We start from the raw sequence: 20,558 nt of genomic DNA, 5'->3' as shown, positions 1-20,558 counted from the left end.
AGAACTTAAGCACGGCTCTCCCCCTTAACACAGCTTGTGACATGACAGTTAGGAGCCGATTGGCTGATGCTTTATCTCTAGCGACTTAATCTCCATAATAACCAACGTATTCTTAAAGCATTCAGGGACAATGCACTGTGATAAAGACAGGTTAAAACTATAGGTGAAAATCTGATAGATCCCATCAGCACACCTTTTCAATACTTTCCCCGTAATACCGTCGGGGCCAGAGGCGTTTTGGACACTAAAACCTAATTTCTAAGCTCACCTTCTGAGAAAACGAACACCTGATCAACACACTCAGGAAGCAGTTTAGACACTACCAATTTATTTTCCATATCAAAATGGGCATAAAAATGACTTAGGGGTCTATTTACTAAGCCTTGGATGGAGATAAAGTAGCTGGAGATAAAGTACCAGCCAATCGGCTCCTAACTGTCATTTTTCAAACACAGCCTGTGACATGACAGTTAGGAGCCGATTGGCTGATGCTTTATCTCTAGCGACTTTATCTCCATCCAAGGCTTAGTAAATAGACCCCTTAATTCGTCCAATATGACCTGACTTATCCTGTGACCTTACTCCCTTATATCCTTGTGGCATATCCCAGACATCTCTGTACCAGTCCTATCTAGTCTTGTTTACTGACTTTCCAGTGTTTTATCCCTGTTGTCTTATCCATGACCTTTCTATGTGTCAGTCCCTGGCTTGCGGGCCAATCTTCCATATAAAACAAGTAGCCTGTCACATCAGGACACAGGGCAGGGGGCTGCGACCTGTGGACTGTGCGCCACCACCACGAAAACCAAACTCCCTTGCGGCCATCTCTGGTGAAGACCACTGGTGCATTAGACTCCTCACCTTTGTACCAGCTAATTACCATTAACAAAATGCACTTGAAATTTAGTGCATACAAAAACATTGACATTTTTCGGGTCATTCTAAGTATTCCAGAAATGCTGCAATAACCCCTGAGGAGATTCATACAAAAATAGGCTGTTTGCAGACCTGGAGGCAGCAGACTAATATAATTTGGGTAAGCAGAGTGGGAAATTACATTGTATGGGAACTTTTTAGAAAGTAGAATTGGCTTTTAGAGCCATTAAGAGAACATTATGTATAAATTAGCCGTATTGATTTAATTTAAAGTGTTAAAGAACCAAATTGTACAATTTAAGAGCTAAAGATAATGGAAAAACAACAGAAGCTGAACATATGACTATTGACTACTACAAGCTGCTTACCTGCAAGGCATGGGTGGGCTCAGCCAATATTATATTGGCTGTATGTGAAGGAGATACTACTGGAATACATAAGGTGGGGGCTGGCCCGTAAAGTTGCAAAATCTCTGCGGAAAGGAGGTGTTTATGTTCTACTGCTGCATTAGAGACGTAATGGGGGTGGCGCAGAACTGGAGTTAATATGGCTTACATAAAAAGAAACAGGCACAGAAATATTCACCCATGTGCTGAACAGCACACATCAGCGTCTAAAACATATCAGCCTGGTTTACTGCACTACTAGTAAACATCATTGATGATACTTGCACCTGCCCTGTACTAGGACATACTTGCCTACATTAGAAACATAGAAACATAGAATTTGTCGGCAGATAAGAACCACTTGGCCCATCTAGTCTGACCCTTTTTTTTTTTTACATTATTTTTTTCTCTAACCTTGTTTAATCCTTATTTCTTTGTAAACATATCCTTATGTCTATCCCATGCATGTTTAAATTGCTCTTCTGTCTTAGCCTCTACCACCTCTGATGGGAGGCTATTCCACTTGTCCACTACCCTTTCTGTGAAGTAATTTTTCCTCAAATTTCCCCTGAACCCCCCTCCCTTCCTCCAGTCTCAGTGCATGTCCTTGTGTCCTATTGCTTCTCTTCATTTGGAGAATGTTTCCCTCCTGGACTTTGTTAAAACCCTTGATATATTTGAGTTTCTATCATGTCCCCCCTTTCCCTTCTCTGCTCCAAACTATACATATTGATATTTCTTAGTCTTTCTGGGTATGTTTTGTGATGTAGGCCATGCACCATTTTAGTTGCCTGTCTTTGTACAGTTTCTAATGTATTAATATCCTTCTGAAGATATGGCCTCCAGAATTGAACACAGTATTCTAGATGAGGCCGTACCAATGACCTATACAGTATTGCTTTATGGAATCATATTTATGAATATTAATATTTAATATATCATATATGGTATTTAATATATGGATATATTTTAATTAATATGCGTTTATCATATATATCTGCAAATATATTACGTCAGGCCTACAAACTAATTGGCTGATACATATATGCAGTCCTTATACATATGACTTATTAATTTATGAAGTTAAGATTCCTTAAAGAGAGTTCAAGCTTGAATATTACCGCTCTTTTTATATGATTCTTTATTTACAGGCAGATCAAATCGTACAGAATAAGATATACACAGTAGTGATATATATGCTAATTATTATATTAAGCTTCCTTCGTTACATAACATAAAACAACATGACATAAGTTTCACAAACAGTTCCAATTACTATCATATTTATACTTGCAAGTTAAAGATTGCCATCCCAAGAATCATTCCTTCTGCATGTTCTCCATGACTTCTCCTCCTGACTGACTTCCTTCCTTCTCCTTCTTCTTCTCCCTCTCCCTCTTCCTTCTAACTCCTAACTACAAGTCTGGTCCTTTTATCTCATATTTTACCAATTCAAACTATCATATTCTCATAGTTTCCAATGGAATAGGTAATTATAGGTTTGTCAGATTCCAAGGTGTAATAAAACAAACATTGAACTGGGCTGTCGTGTCCTGTTCACGGAGGCATGGTGTCATAAAAGTGTGGTGTCCACACTGCCTTAAGCAAGTATAGTATTGTAAAATCTGGAATGTCTTTTCATCCAAAGTTCTGTTGTATTGACAAGTTTTCCTGGGGTCGGTTACACAATGTTTTATCAATGGATGTGATCTCTTTTCATAGTAGTTAATTTATGCTCCCTAGCTTTTAACATTCACTGGACAATAGACAAACCAGTAGATTCTGATCTACTGTAAGCACACCTGTGAATTCCAATGACCAACAGAGCTCTGTCACATACCTATTATCATTTATGGCCTAATACCTTTTCTCTACAATGACTCTTGATCTTACTGTAACCTCTCTGGCCTTATTTATGACTAGAGCAGAATAAACCTGTTCCCTACACTATTTTATTACCATCTTGCAGTAAAACACAAATATACAGTATATCTATATAAACACATACACAAACCTAATCTCTTAAATCAGCTAAACATTACCTCATACATTCAAACTTATTTCATATCTATTCCTTACTATATATATCCACTATACTGTCCACTATGGTAACATCGCCTATTTATAATGAATTATATTTTGATTCAGACAACATCTATTGCCCTAATATTAGACGAAGTGCAGACAATTACCTATAAGGCAACAGTCGCCCCCTTGTGGCCATGAGAAATTATTTTGATTGGCCACACATTAAACTAGCGTAATTGCTTCCAAATACATTTCAAAATATTTCTTCAAAACATAACTTTTGTTGTAACCCTAATATATACCATAAGTGTAATAATAATAACCATTGTGATTTTAAAAATCTATAAAAATTCTTAGCTTACCTAACCTTATTCTACTTTTTAACTAAAGCAGACAAGACTGAGGTTTTTATTCAGTATTCATGAGGAAAACTAATTTCTACAGACATTTGGAATACCATAGCCCAATTGTAGACCTTTTTTTCTGTATCTGGATCAGTACGTTTGGACATTTTTGCTGTTCTTGGCTGTAGCAATTTACTGGGAGAGTAATGTCATCTGCGTGGTTTGCTTGCCATTGGAGACGTATTACGTTTGCATCATGAAGGCAGTTGAAGTAGAATTCTTCATAGCAGCTGCTCCTTTGCTTGCCATTTCGCTGTTTGAGGCAGAGGGCTGTGTACGTCGAGTGCTGTGTCTTGAACATTCAGTACTTGTGACGACCCTCAGTAATGGTCTTTAGCCTTGTGCGTCCTTTAAATGTTTTTCCAATGCCGCAGTTGTGACAAGTGTCCATATTGCTTTTGCACAAACAGGTTGTGATTTTGAATAGAACAGGCATATATGAAACAGTCTTTTTTTTTTTTTTTCTCTTTCTTTCCTTCTTTCTTTCTTTCTTTCTTTCTTTCTTTCTTTCTTTGCTTGTTAATAGTAGGTCTTAATTGTCTTCGGGCAATAGTACCACAAATGGCTGTGAGTAGTACACCTACTCTGTTCTGTATTTCCTCACTGAATAAATTACCATGCAGTCTTAAGTCTCCTTATTCTACCTTGAACCTATTTATACATCTCAATCTTAAATAACCCTATACCAGTTTAACCCATATAAAGGCGTTTTCTATCCTACCTATATTTTGACTAATAATTATTTAAAATGCTTTTGATGTGTATATAGTAACATGCTATCAATACAATAAATGAATACAATTTTGCTTCAAATAGATATTAAATATCATTTAGGAATGGCTTTGACTAAATCTAATTCCATCCAGTATTAGATATTTAATTACTTTTGAAGCTTTTACGAAGGAAGCATAGGTAGTATCTACTGTGTAATATAAAAAAAAAAACATAAAATATTTACAAGGTATATAATACAATGATATCAAATATATATATATATATATATATATATATATATATATATCAGACAAATGTTTACATATATGTGATTAAGGTATATGAAGGGATGAGACAGTTCTGTATAATCACAGTGATGAGATGTGCTGTACACTGTTTTGGGAGTGTACATGTAGTTTGAAAGACAAGTAATGATTACTTGTGATGAAAAGGTTAATGAAAACATTCCCCTTTCTTGTGAAACTGGAAAACTCCTTGAGGATTTGTCCATATATCAGTCTTTAGGGATGCTATGTAGATTTTGCTGGATAGCAGCGATGAAAGGGTTAATGAAGACCTTTTCCCTTGTAAATTGGAGTCTTTTTGGAGTCTTGCACCATTCTGTATACAGGTTGCCAGGATTACTATGAATCAAACAAAAATACATACAATGAATATCACAGATATTTATACAGTGATTTAACATACCGTGCTATGCATTCTGTCCTATCTGCTGCATGTTATCAGGTACAGAATTTACAAATGTGTCTTTAAAGATTGAATAACAAACAAACAATTGTTTCTGGCCTGTGCCAATCTTTCCTGTCACCTTGTGTGTCAATGGCAGTACAATTGTCGCTGCAGATATGATGCAGGTTTAATTTGGAAACTGTGGCTGTTGGAACATCAAAGCAAACAATGGCTACATTGGATCTAACAAGTAAAGGAATGATACTACCGTATTCACTTGTGACCATACTCCCTTGTGATGCAGCCTGGTCCCAGACTGTCTCCAACCATAGCGTTTGCTGCTTGGCATGGCTTCTTGGTCTTGAAGCATCTTGTATTTCCTGAAAAATATTCTTGTGGGGAGAGAAACTTGTTAGACTTTGCCAAATATGTTTTGTAGGTTCCAGGGCCTTCTGTTTGTCCACACCTTTAATAAAATGGTTATGGCACCAGTGCATAAAAACATTTTCATCCTGGTGATCCTTTTTGTCATTGTTAATTGGTGTGTGGTTTGCAGAATGACATTCTGCATGTGGTCTCTCTGAGAGACTGCAAACATTTGCACCATCACTAGATGTCTCTGAGTGTTGTGTGGGGGTTACAAAAGTTTGGGAACTTTGTTTGTAAACATGCATTCCTGAATTAATTTCATGGATTTTCCCTTTAAACATGTTCCCAGGTGAATACATTTCAGGGTTTTCAACTCTGGTTACCATTAGATTTTTCACCATGGAGAACTTCTCCACCCCTGTGTGCACTGTACTGCAGCTATCCGTGTTTAAGTCTGCTGACAATTCACCTTTGCCTAAGGGCATAACAAATTCTTCATTTACATTGGGAACTCTGAGAGTGTATTCAGCAGAATACTCATAATCTGAATTACACTGATCTTCCCCCTTACTAGAAACAGTATAGGGGACATCTCCTATTGCTGCTACCTCCTTTACATTAATGTGCTGTCTGATGATAGACACATCCTGCACATTGCTACTTTCTTCATTTACCAAAGAGGCTGTTCTGCTGGTGGTCTGTGTGACCATAGCAGACTCTGTGTGCTGCACATGGACAGTGCTGTCCTGAGTCTCACCTACATCTACAATGTTCTCCCTTGTACTTTCTTTTATCTCCTCCTGAGAGGTCATGACAGTTTGCTTACAATCTGCCAGGCTTTTTGCTTCTGCCCCAAACTTTTTCTGTTTATTTTTCTGTTTAAGGGACTTAAATAATGAATGCATTTTTGCATTAATGGTCAGGCACGCCTTACGAAGACGAGAACCTGATTCTTCTTTACATTTCTGTTTGGCTTCTAAAGCCGCAGTTCTGCGCATTTTTCTTAATGCTACAGAAAACTTTTGCATTTTTAACATTGCAATCATTTACAATGCTAAATTTTTATATTCCTTGTTTTTGTACTGACGGTATCCTCTCCTTAAGATTGACCGGTGTCTTAAGGTTAAACTCTAATACCTGGTACATATATTCATTTATTTGGAAATACTCATTTCCACTGTGCACATTTTCTATTCTAGGCCTTTAAATTCTTTATTCTCATTTGTAACCTATTCCACTGTGATCTTGTACTTTGCCAGCAGGCTTATAGCCATTGGTGCTGCTTCCTAATAGATATTATGTTAGTTAAAATAATGTATATTGCACTAACACATTTATCCTAGGTTATACAGAATACAAAATTGACATTACACAATGGTAATAAATTTTCATAGATACATCCCCACCGTGATTCTGCAGATTTGGTAGCCAGCTTATAGCATTTGCTACTCCTAATAAATATTATAAATCAGATAATCAGATTCAGTAATAACAAGTCCAAATCGTGGTCGCCAATATTGCTGTCTGATGATAAATCAGCTAAACATTACCTCATACATTCAAACTTATTTCATATCTATTCCTTACTATATATATCCACTATACTGTCCACTATGGTAACATCGCCTATTTATAATGAATTATATTTTGATTCAGACAACATCTATTGCCCTAATATTAGACGAAGTGCAGACAATTACCTATAAGGCAACAACAGTGGCATTATTACTTCTTTCTTTCTGCTGCTGATTCCTCTCCCAATGCAGCCAAGCATCTGACTAGCCTTCCTCACTGCTTTGTTACATTGCTTACCTGCCTTTAAGTCACCTGAAATAGTGACTCCTAGATCCCTTTCCTCCTCAGTAGTTTCCAGTATAGTGCCATTTATACTATATTTAGCCTTTGGATTTTTGAGACCCAAGTGCATGATTTTGCATTGTGTTTCTCCTGGCCGGGAGAAGATGCAGCTGGCCACTTCAGGCAGCGGGGCTGGGCTCTCATGTCATTATGCCCCGTAAATTGCGAATCCACGATAACTGTCCTTTTAGCCCCGCACCCTCCATACGGAGTCGCGATAACTGGTATTATCTTCACATCCTGCCCTCTTCACTAGAAGTGGACAGGATGTGGGAGACCCAGCAACTTTTCTAGGGGTGTGGGGAATTACATGAACAAACAGGAGTCTCCTGCAACTTCTGGGAGAGTAGGCAAGTACGTTCTACGCGCACAAGGACCGTATAACTCAAATTAATACGCTGTCCCTGAACTGTGTCTACCTGAACATGCCGGTCTCATCTCAGTCCCACCTAAATGGAGAAGCCATCAAAATGGGTATACTCTGCATTGCTTTACTTGCCTGTGCACATTTCCAGACTGCCCTAATCCAAATCTACACAAGCTGTGCTCTGGAATCTTTAGTGCATTGCATTAGCCCAACTGTATGCAACGGTGTGGAATGATACATTCCACGTCCACATTAAAAGTCATCTTTGACAAGAGTAATGACTTCTGTCAAATATGATTTTTAATATAAAAAGTTTGCGATCAGAGCTTATCCTTAAATCCAAAGTAATTTGCATTTTAGCACAAAAATACTGTCTTTTTTTATTGCTCTTATAGGTAAATGTGTTATAGCGGCACACATTGTGCCGATATAACACTTACTGCTTCGCCTCACTACTAGATCGACAGCTGCAGGTGTCGGAATGGTCAGCGATGCTGACTGGTTCATACATTGCCCGTGCATATCGACCTGCTATCTGTTAGATAGCAGCGCCGATATGGGCAGGTGCGCAGAGCGCGCCTGTCACTGTGGCCGCACCACAGCCATCATACATGGGGGAGAAGCGGTATAGCGCACATAACGTGCACTGATACCGCTTCTCGCCCATATCGCCACATCATACATTTTCCCAATAGTTTCCAGGAACTCCGTTATTGTCTATTACCATTTGCTGTTTCCCGGGGTATAAATATGAGGTTACACACATGTCAGGCCCTTTTGTCATTTAGCAACATGGCTAAAACGAAATAGCTGTCTTCTCAAATGAGACAAAGGTTGTGAAGCTAAATAGATTAGGAAATTTCAAATTATTATTAAAATAAATAGTAGTCTATTGAAATTACCATCAGAGCCGGCCTTAGGCATAGGCAAACTAGGCAAATGCCTAGGGCATTTGGTATGCTATGGGGCACCAGCAGCTTCTGCTGATTAAAATGATATGCGGCATGCCTATATTCTGTGTGTGACTGCGGCTTTATCTGCATCCGAAATGCTACATTGTACTGTGGTCCTGGAAATCACTGTAATGTAGCATTTCATATGCAGATATAGCCGCAGTCGCACACAGAATATAGGCATGCTGCATATCATTTTAATCAGCAGAAGCTGCTTGTTGATCCTAGCCACATAGTAATGCAAATACGATGCATTTTCATAAACAAAAGGCGCCCGATGTTAGCAGAGCTGCCAGCTGACTCATGCCAGGCATCTCCTGCAGAACTAGCGGCGGTGCTAGGGGGCACCAACCAAAATATTGCCTAGGGCATCATATTGGTTAGGGCCGGCTCTGATTACCATTAAGCACAGTCAGAAAAGCATGGACTACTGCATACTTGAGTCGTATTGGGGACAGAGCACTGTATTTATATATATATATATATAGATACAGACAAAAGTCCGGCACTCACGCTTGCAATGGAAACAACGGGTCCGGTGCCTAACCTCTCAGAATGAGCATATAGAAGAACGTATGGTGGCACTCAGAAAAACGACAGCAAAGGCAACGCTGATGCGGTCAACGTTTCAGGGATGGTTCCCTTTTATCAAGACACAACCAGCAACCTGTGATACAAAACATTTAAATACAAAACCGGTACCTGGCAGGACTCCAATCGCGCGGCTACGTCCGTCCCTCCCTGCCGCCGAACGACGACGTCATCAGTGCAGGACTGCACCGAGATACCACGTCAGGCGGGTAGGGGGCGCGGCTGCACACACGTCGGGGCATTGCTAGGCAACCAGAAACAACAGGAAGTGCAGACGTACTGAAATAACACTTTAACAATACAAAAACATGAAAATAACGAACAGTTAAAAACACCTAAAGATATGTATATCTATATACCCGGCAGCACTATCTTATACAGCAGAAAAGCTAATTAAAGAAGCATGCAATGTAAACCATATTCTGATATATAAATCGCTAACCCTCACAATATGAATTGTACTACAGCACAACCATCCTGAAAACAGAATGATGTGCACCTTAATAATAGTATGATAGTGCGATAGCATACGCTAATTTGTGAACGGACAATCTAGTGAAAACAACAAAATATAAATAGTAATACTCTGTAATGCCTTATGTACTAAAAAGCATTGCATACTAGCAATATTCTAGTGAATAATAGTGCCTACATAAAATGTATAAAAAGCACACTTTAACGGCCAAAAATGGAACAGACTGTAGATGATAAATTACAGAAAACAATTAAAGCTAAGAGCTTCATTGAGGCCCTGCGGGTGAACCGTTTGGAGGGTGTAGATCCACCACGCTTCTTTTCTCAATAACACCTGGCCTCTATCACCACCTTTATTACTGGATGGAACATGGTCGATCATTTTATAGCGAATGGACGACAAGCTATGGTTACAATTTTTAAAGTGTCGTGCCACTGGAAGATCGCTGCCTCTACCTTCTAAAGCTGCTCGTATACTAGACCTGTGTAGGGCAATCCTCTCCTTGAACTGTCTAATGCTTTTGCCGACATATATGCCACCAAGGAAATTTCCGTTGGAGACGGATCAATCAAGCACAGCTATCTCATCAAGTGATACAGAATGTGCTATGGCATCCTCCTCAAAGAAAACCAATTCTGGAATAAAGACTCGCTCAAAAAACGAGCGGACAAAAGAGCCAGGACCCGTCGGGGGGGCCAAAACAGGAGGGAAGCCGCCAAAAACGTCACGGAAGAAAGTCTAGTATTTAATCTGTCTTCTAGACCACTCACTATTGATGAAGTTAATGTGTTGAACAAAGGATTGTCCTTTGTCCCTACCTGTACTCCAGATGTCTTCAACAATAAGGTGGATTTGTTTAAATTAAACCGACGCATTAAACTCAAAGAATTTCTTCAAGAGAACCTCTCTGCATCTGAGAAAATCCCCATCTACAAGAAGTCACTATTTAATCCATTCTCACAAAACAAAAGTATCAAAAGTTTTTCCAGTTGCTTGGAAACATATATTAACGAAGCTACTCCACAGACGTTTAAAGGACCTTACAATCTCTCTAAAAATGAGCAGGTGGCACTCAGTAATCTTGGAAAATATGACGACATTACGATCCGCCCGGCGGACAAAGGGGGCGGGATCGTAGTGCAAGATTTAACCAGTTATAAGAACGAAGCCTATCGACAACTGAATAATACAGCTGTTTATGAAATCCTCTCAGAGGACCCTACTGTACAGTATAAAATGGAACTTGACCTTATCTTACAATCAGCAGTCTCTTCAAATGTCATTCCAGCGGCCACTAAAGAAGCTTTAAGTGTCACATGGCCTAAGACTCCAATTTTCTATACGATCCCCAAACTTCATAAGGATGCAGTCAACCCGCCTGGATGCCCCATCATCGCTGCCAGAGATTCGTTATATTATAAATAATCTAGATATCTGGACTTTTATTTACAGCCTTTAATATTGGGATTGCCCTTATGTCTGACAGACACTACCTCTCTCATTCGAATATTGCAATCTGTTTCACCTCTTCCAGCCCGGTATCTGTTATGTACCATTGATGTAGTTAATTTGTACACTAGCATCCCCCATGATAGGGGTTTAGCGGTGATGCATGCTTTTCTGGATTCCAATACTGAATATTCAGGTCCTGATATAAATTTTTTTGTCAAACTGCTTGCATTGACCTTAGACAGGAATTATTTCCTGTTCGACAAGAAAATCTTTCGCCAGCGAACTGGGTGCGCCATGGGATCATGTGTGGCACCCAGTTTCGCGAATATTTTTATGAGTGAAATAGAGAAGCAGTTGTTTTTTGACAATGAGACATACTCCAAACATATCGTCTTATTTTGTTGTTATATCGACGACATTTTGATGATTTGGTCAGGTACACCACAGGAATTTGAAGAGATGATGTTTCAGGTGAACCAGAAAGATGCAGCCATTAAATTTACTTTTGAGAGCAGTTATAATACTGTACACTATCTAGACGTAGCCATTTCAGTAGATAGTGATTGCAATATTGTCACTAGTATGTATTATAAACCTACCGATCGCAATACCTTATTAAGGGCTAATAGCCACCATCCAGAACCTATGAAATGGAGTCTTCCATTTTCGCAGTTTCTGAGAATCAGACGGATCTGCAGTGATGCGGAAGATGCTAAAATCCAGATGCAAAATATGGCTGCAAAATTCACAACTAGAGGTTATTCTCCAGAATCCCTCAAGCTGGCGATGTCAAAAGCCTTAAGCACTCCTAGACCAGACACCTTAGTCCGCAAAGATTCAGGAAGGGTACACAATAGAATGATTTGGACTCAAGATTACACAACAGCGAGTAAGAAATTACATCGCCAAGCCAAAGACATATGGCCAGTGATTGCTAGAGACAAAGAATTACCTTGTTTCAAAGATACCACACTTATGGCAGCATACAAACGTGGTTGCAATATAAAAGACATAGTAGTTCATAATGATATTTCAGATTTTGGTCGAGAAAAATTGCCACACTTCTTGACTCGTAAACCGGGCAACTACAGATGTACAGGGTGCACTACCTGTAGTTGTCTAGAACCTGGTAGTACCTTTAATCATCCTAGATCGGGCAAGCTCTTCAACATTAAGTATACACTGACATGTAGCAGTAAATTTATTGTCTATTACATGTGGGCTGTTATATGTCGGCAAAAGCATTAGACAGTTCAAGGAGAGGATTGCCCTACACAGGTCTAGTATACGAGCAGCTTTAGAAGGTAGAGGCAGCGATCTTCCAGTGGCACGACACTTTAAAAATTGTAACCATAGCTTGTCGTCCATTCGCTATAAAATGATCGACCATGTTCCATCCAGTAATAAAGGTGGTGATAGAGGCCAGGTGTTATTGAGAAAAGAAGCGTGGTGGATCCACACCCTCCAAACGGTTCACCCGCAGGGCCTCAATGAAGCTCTTAGCTTTAATTGTTTTCTGTAATTTATCATCTACAGTCTGTTCCATTTTTGGACGTTAAAGTGTGCTTTTTATGCATTTTATGTAGGCACTATTATTCACTAGAATATTGCTAGTATGCAATGCTTTTTAGTACATAAGGCATTACAGAGTATTACTATTTATATTTTGTTGTTTTCACTAGATTGTCCGTTCACAAATTAGCGTATGCTATCGCACTATCATACTATTATTAAGGTGCACATCATTCTGTTTTCAGGATGGTTTTGCTGTAGTACAATTCATATTGTGAGGGTTAGCGATTTATATATCAGCATATGGTTTACATTGCATGCTTCTTTAATTAGCTTTTCTGCTGTATAAGATAGTGCTGCCGGGTATATAGATATACATATCTTTAGGTGTTTTTAACTGTTCGTTATTTTCATGTTTTTGTATTGTTAAAGTGTTATTTCAGTACGTCTGCACTTCCTGTTGTTTCTGGTTGCCTAGCAATGCCCCGACGTGTGTGCAGCCGTGCCCCCTACCCGCCTGACGTGGTATCTCGGTGCAGTCCTGCACTGATGACATCGTTGTTCGGCGGCAGGGAGGGACGGACGTAGCCGCGCGATTGGAGTCCTGCCAGGTACCGGTTTTGTATTTAAATGTTTTGTATCACAGGTTGCTGGTTGTGTCTTGATAAAAGGTAACCATCCCTAAAACGTTGACAGCATCAGCGTTGCCTTTGCTGTCGTTTTTCTGAGTGCCACCATACGGTCTTATATATATATATATATATATATATATATTCTTAGCTACTAATATTCTTAGCTACTAATATTCTTAGCGTAACTTCCATTGCCCTTAGGGGCCGTACGCCTATCACTCTCATTATCTCCACTGCTTTTGTATTCTGTGGTGTTAGATTTTGCTTTTTAAGATTCTCCTCAGGGAAGAAGGGTGGGAGTTAAAAATGTGGGTGAAGTAGGCAATGAGTTTATCTCATGCAAACAGCCATCTGTCCTCACTCTGTCATCAGATAACAGGACAGATCCACAGCAGAGCTGTGTGACACGTGTGAGTGTGCTCTGCCTGCCGTGGAAGCAGCACATCACCCCGTGGGACAGTCATCTGAACCCAGAACAGGCTGTCAGGAGCAGAAGGTCCCTGATTCCAGAGCCCTCTCCTGTCACCTGATGCCTACACTCGGAGTGAGTAACTGCTTGGTGCACTATAAAGCTGCATTACATAATGACAGAGGGCTGCTCTCCACAGGGCTGACTGTTCCGTGAAGTTGTCCTGGCATTTTGTACAGTCCGTGGGCTCGGAATATCTGTCTCTGTATTACACTTTCACTCCTTTGAAAGTCTCCACTGTGCCTCGTTATATTATCCTGTGTCTTAAATCTCTACTGATGTTTTGGTTCTATATAAAGTATATAATATCGATTTTATTATGATTATTGTATTTATATAAAAACTGTATCAGGACTATTTTCATTGGTTTTATATGCTCTCAGTTTACTGTGCATGCGCAAGTTTACTGGAAAATGGCCATCACGCCATTTTCCTGGTGATATCTGTCTGCAGCACCGGCAAGCGTGGGACTCCGGAGTGGTAATTATAATTATATAGGTGTACCCATGCACCCATTATAGATGCGCCAATGCTTTAATGGTTTTCTTGTGTCAGCGTTCTTGATGGCTTGTCGTGTTTTTTTCTAAATCTGTTGCATATTATGTTTCCATAATATAAAACATATCTTGGAAATAGTTTCCCTGGCACTGGAAATAGTAAATCAGAGGTGCTCAGCCTGTAGCTTGAGTTCCCACATGGTTGTCAGATAGGCAATAATACTTATTAGTAGCTGTCACTGTTCCAGAAAAAAATCCCTAAATCAGGAGCTCCTTTTGGCAGTTGGTGGAAATAGCTTACCGTAGTGATGGGCAACAGGCAACACTGGGGCCACGTGCTGCCCTCCAAGCCTTCCCTTGCAACCCTCAGCTCTGTCCTGTTTTGTTGTCGTCACACTTGTTTGTTATACAGTAGTTTGTAATAGTTGTTTAAAAGGCTGCTTATATGCTATTACAGATAGGTATCTATTACATTGACAAATAGGTCTATTTATAATATTTGTGGGATATCCCCATACTTGCCTACTCTCCCGGAAACCTGCGGCAGACACACAATTTTTTGTGTAGTTCGCCACAACGCAGCAAGAGTGGGAATCTCACCCACATCCCGCCCACTTCCCAGTGAAAGTAGGGCAGAATGGGGAAGTTAATAGAGAGAATCCTGTGGACTTCTGGGAGAGGCCAGGGCCAGTTACTACTTAATTTGCATTGCTATGGATTGCATTTACAAAGCTGCTGCGAGTAGCTTTGCAATTGCCATCCATGCTGAATGAGAACCTATGTTTTTACAGATATATGTTTGGCCGCACACCTGGAGCCAGACTACAATTGACAGTCCAGGGCTCTAGAGAGACATTCAGCAAATGTTATGAATAGTTTAATCACTTCTGCACAGCGATTATTAATAGGATGTTGTTCAATGTATCCCCCAAAAAAACTGTTTGTTTGCCTTATGGTGGAGGGTATGCCTGCCTGACTTAGAGCAAACAGACACTTGATTTACAGATGGAAATATGTTTGTAGTGTCCCCCGAGGATTAATAGCAAAAATAATATTTAAAACATTTTTTTTTTATATATAAAAAGGGTGATTTATATCCTAATCTTGCAATTTCCCAGTAATAGTTTTCAGAAACTAGACCGGAATACATTTTGTACCAAAATAAATGGTATAAATAGGACACAGGGACGTGTGGTGAGCTAAATGGCTCAGGAGGCACTGGCTAGCACCAGAGACAGATTTACATGCAATTTATGAGCCAAAGCGTACATCTGGGAATTATACACAGGTGTAGCAGTATAAACTCCTGGAAATTTGTTGAGTTTTGATTAGAGATATGTGGAAAGGATACCCAGGTGAGGCACTGCCTCACCTGCATAGACTTTATACTCCAGAGTTTTGGCTATAAAAATGATTAGAATAATGCAAAGAAGATAATTCAAACATATTCTTTGTATTTTTCATATACTTTATACAGTCAAACCTCTGGTACAAACGTTAGTATGACAGGAAAGGCTCTGCCTCACCTGCCTCACCCCACCGCACGTCACTGATAGGACAGTGCTTTTAAAGATATATTTCTGTGGGCGCACTAACTGCTTAAAAGTAATTATAAGCGTAATCATCAAAGTGTATTTTTTATATTTTGTAATTTTACTCATTTCTGATTTTCTAAGACATGAAAGTAAAACAAACTACCTAAAAACCCTGTAAATCTAAAAAAAAACAATATGAAAATGTACCGCAATACCATGAGAATGGGGGGAAAAAAGTTATTTTCGTTTAACCAACAAAAAGCACAAAAAAAAAATGTATATACTAATGCTAAACTGTGCCTGGTCATGAAGTTACAGCGTATTCCAGTTCCAGCTAATGAAGAAGTTAAGGGGCCTATTTATCACCATCCGCATCCAGGATGCGAATGACAGGTGATAAAATCTCCCAAACTCGCACAGGGATGTATCAATTATCGCATGCAGGGACAGTGCTTGCGATAATATACTCACCTGTCCAGGGAGCCGGTCTGCGCTGCTCCTGCTGGGCTGCCGGGCGCCGGATCCTGTGTGCTGCGGTGACTTTACTGCACCGGGGTCACATTGCAGCATATGGGGCACCCGGTGCCCCGGCAGTGCTCTGCGGAGCAGCTGACACCGGCTCCCTGGACAGGCATGGGTTTTGTTTGTTTTTTACTTTTCTTTTCTCTAACGTCCTAGTGGATGCTGGGGACTCCGTCAGGACCATGGGGAATAGCGGCTCCGCAGGAGACAGGGCACAAAAGCAAGCTTTTAGGATCACATGGTGTGTACTGGCTCCTCCCCCTATGACCCTCCTCCAAGCCTCAGTTAGGTTTTTGTGCCCGTCCGAGAGGGTGCAATCTAGGTGGCTCTCCTAAAGAGCTGTTTAGAAAAGTTTTTTTTTTAGGTTTCAATCTCAGTGATTCCTGCTGGCAACAGGATCACTGCATCGAGGGACTTAGGGGAGAGATTTCCAACTCACCTGCGTGCAGGATGGATTGGAGTCTTAGGCTACTGGACACTTAGCTCCAGAGGGAGTCGGAACACAGGTCAGCCTGGGGTTCGTCCCGGAGCCGCGCCGCCGATCCCCCTTACAGACGCTGAAGAGACGGCAGAACGGAGGTCCGGAAAACAGGCGGCAGAAGACTCCACAGTCTTCATGAAGGTAGCGCACAGCACTGCAGCTGTGCGCCATTGTTGTCACACGGCTCACTGACTCAGTCACGGAGGGTGCAGGGCGCTGCTGGGGGCGCCCTGGGCAGCAATATAATTACCTTTAGTGGCAAAATAAATACATCACATATAGCCATTAAGGCTATATGTATGTATTTTAACCCAGGCCAGTTTATTAAAAACCGGGAGAAGAAACCCGCCGGAAAAGGGGCGGAGCTTATTCTCCTCAGCACTCAGCGCCATTTTCCTGCTCAGCTCCGCTGGTGAGGAAGGCTCCCAGGACTCTCCCCTGCACTGCACTACAGAAACAGGGTAACAAAGAGAAGGGGGGCATAAATTGGCGATATTTATATATTAAGAGCGCATATATAGTAAACAACACCTTCTAGGGTTGTTTATATACATTTATAGCGCTTTTGGTGTGTGCTGGCAAACTCTCCCTCTGTCTCCCCAAAGGGCTAGTGGGTCCTGTCCTCTATCAGAGCATTCCCTAGTGTGTGCTGTATGTCGGTACGTGTGTGTCGACATGTATGAGGAAAATATTGGTGAGGAGGCGGAGCAAATTGCCTGTAATGGTGATGTCACTCTCTAGGGAGTCGACACCGGAATGGATGGCTTATTTATGGAAATTACGTGACAATGTCAACACGCTGCAAGCCGGTTGACGACATGAGAGGGCCGGCGAACAAATTAGTATCTGTCCAGGCGTCTCAAACACCGTCAGGGGCTGTAAAATGCCCATTTACCTCAGTCGGTCGACACAGACCCAGACACGGACACTGATTTCAGTGTCGACGGTGAAGAAACAAACGTATTTTCTTTTAGGGCCACACGTTAAGGGCAATGAAGGAGGTGTTACATATTTCTGATACTCCAAGTACCACAAAAAAGGGTATTATGTGTGAGGTGAAAAAACTACCTGTAGTTTTTCCTGAATCAGATAAATTAAATGAAGTGTGTGATGATGCGTGGGTTTCCCCCGATAGAAAATTATTGGCGGTATACCCTTTCCCGCCAGAAGTTAAGGCGCGGTGGGAAACACCCCTCAGGGTGGATAAGGCGCTCACACGCTTATCAGAACAAGTGGCGGTACCATCTACGGATAGGGCCGTACTTAAGGAGCCAGCTGATAGGAGGCTGAAAAATATCCTAAAAAGTATACACACACATGCTGGTGTTATACTGCGACCAGCGATCGCCTCAGCCTGGATGTGCAGAGCTGAGGTGGCTTGGTCGGATTCCCTGACTAAAAATATTGATACCTTTGACAGGGACAGTATTTTATTGACTATAGAGCATTTAAAGGATGCATTTCTATATATGCGAGATGCGCAGAGGGATATTTGCACTCTGGCATCAAGAGTAAATGCGATGTCCATATCTGCAAGAAGATGTTTATGGACACGACAGTGGTCAGGTGATGCAGATTCCAAACGGCACAAAGATGTATTGCCGTATAAAGGGGAGGAGTTATTTGGGGTCGGTCCATGGGACCTGGTGGCCAGGGCAACTGCTGGAAAATCCACCGTTTTTTACCCTAAGTCACATCTCTGCAGAAAAAGACACCGTCTTTTCAGCCTCAGTCCTTTCGTCCCTATAAGAGTCATATCTGCCCAGGGATAGAGGAAAGGGAAGAAGACTGCAGCAGGCAGCCCATTCCCAGGAACAGAAGCCCTCCACCGCTTCTACCAAGTTCTCAGCATGACGCTGGGACCGTACAGGACCCCTGGATCCTACAAGTAGTATCCAAGGGGTACAGATTGGAATGTCGAGAGGTTTCCCCCCTCGCAGGTTCCTGTAGTCTGCTGTACCAATGTCTCCCTCCGACAGGGAGGCAGTATTGAAAACAATTCACAAGCTGTATTCCCAGCAGGTGATAATAAAATTACCCCTCCGACAACAAGGAAAGGGGTATTACTCCACACTATATGGTGGTACTGAAGGCTAGGTGAGACCTATTCTAAATCTGAAAAATTTGAACACTTACAAGGGTTCAAATCCAGATAGAGTCACTCAGAGCAGTGATAGCAAAGAACAAGGGGACTATATGGTGTCCCGGGACATCAGGGATGCTTACCTCCATGTCCCAAAATTTGCCTTTTCTCACCAAGGGTACCTCAAGTTCGTGGTACAGAACTGTCACTATCAGTTTCAAGACGATGCCGTTGGATTGTCCAAGGCACCCCGGGGTCCTTACCAAGGTGATGACCGAAAGGAGGATTCGTCTTCAAAGAAAATGGACGACCTCCTGATAAGAACAAGGTCCAGAGAACAGTTGGAGGTCGGAGTAGCACTATCTCAAGTAGTTCTACGACAGCACGGGTGGATTCTAAATATTCCAAAACCGCAGTTGTTCCGACGACACGTCTGCTGGTCCTAGGGATGATTTTGGACACAGTCCAGGAAAAGGTGTTTCTCCCAGAGGAGAAAGCCAGGGAGTTATCCGAGCTAATCGGGATCCTCCTAAAACCAGGAAAAGTGTCAGTGCATCATTGCACAAGAGTCCTGGTAAAAAATGGTGGCTTATTACGAAGCGCTTCCATTCGGCAGATTTCACGCAAGAACTCTTCAGTGGGATCTGCTGGACAAATGGTCCGGATCGCATCTTCAGATGCATCAGCGGATAACCCTATATCCAAGGACAAGGGTGTCTCTCCTGTGGTGATTACAGAGTGCTCATCTTCTAGAGGGCCGCAGATTCGGCATTCAGGATTGGATGCTCGTGACCACGGAGGCCAGCCTGAGAGGCTGGGGAGCAGTCACACAAGGAGTGTGATCAAGTCTGGAGAATTCTCTCCACATAAATATACTGGAGCTAAGAGCAAATTTATAATGCTCTAAGCTTAGCAAGACCTCTGCTTCAAGGTCAGCCGGTATTGATCCAGTGGGATAACATCACGGCAGTCGCCCACGTAAACAGAAAGGGCGGCACAAGAAGCAGGAGGGCAGTGGCAAAACTGCAAGGATTTTTCGCTAGGCGGAAAATCATGTGATAGCACTGTCAGCAGTGTTCATTCCGGGAGTGGACGACTGGGAAGCAGACTTCCTCAGCAGGCACGACCTCCACCCGGGAGAGTGGGAACTTCATCGGGAAGTTTTCCGCATGATTGGGAACCGTTGGGAAAGACCAAAGGTGGACATGATGGCGTCCCGCCCGAACAAAAAATGGGACAGGTATTGCGCCAGGTCACGAGACCTTCAGGCGATAGCTGTGGACGTCCTGGTAACACCGTGGGTGTAACAGTCGGTGTATGTGTTCCCTCCTCTGCTTCTCATAACCAAGGTATTGAGAATTAAAAGACATAGAGGAGTAAGAACTATACTCGTGGCTCCGGATTGGCCAAGAGGGACTTGGTAACCGGAACTTCAAGAGATGCTCACAGAGGACTAATGGCCTCGGGAGCTAAGAAGGGATTTGCTTTCAGCAAGTACCATGTCTGTTCCAAGAGGAACCGTGGCATCGGCCTTTAAGAAAGGACCTGCTCCAGCAGGGACCTTGTCTGTTCCAAGACTTACCGCGACTGCGTTTGACGGCATGGCGGTTTGAACGCCGGATCCTAAGGGAAAAGGCATTCCGGAAGAGGTCATACCTACCCTGG

At 41.7% G+C, this 20,558-nt stretch overlaps 1 protein-coding gene across 5 annotated transcripts in view; it reads left to right on the top strand.

The window, feature by feature from the left end:
• ADD2 (adducin 2) overlaps nucleotides 1-20,558 on the top strand; it is a 276,848-nt gene that overhangs the window by 55,985 nt on the left and 200,305 nt on the right. The window contains exon 1 of one of the 5 annotated variants that reach the window (XM_063932100.1): nucleotides 13,719-13,850. The exons of the other annotated variants lie outside the window; for them this stretch is intronic. The gene's annotated coding sequence lies outside the window, so the exon portion shown is untranslated. Of the gene's footprint in view, nucleotides 1-13,718; nucleotides 13,851-20,558 lie in introns of those variants that run through there. 5 annotated transcript variants of the gene reach the window in all.

The sequence above is a fragment of the Pseudophryne corroboree genome, chromosome 6 (genome assembly GCF_028390025.1).
Source record: "Pseudophryne corroboree isolate aPseCor3 chromosome 6, aPseCor3.hap2, whole genome shotgun sequence".
NCBI lineage: Eukaryota > Metazoa > Chordata > Amphibia > Anura > Myobatrachidae > Pseudophryne > Pseudophryne corroboree.
Note: the sequence above shows the minus strand (reverse complement) of the source record. Positions and strands in the feature narration are given on the sequence as shown.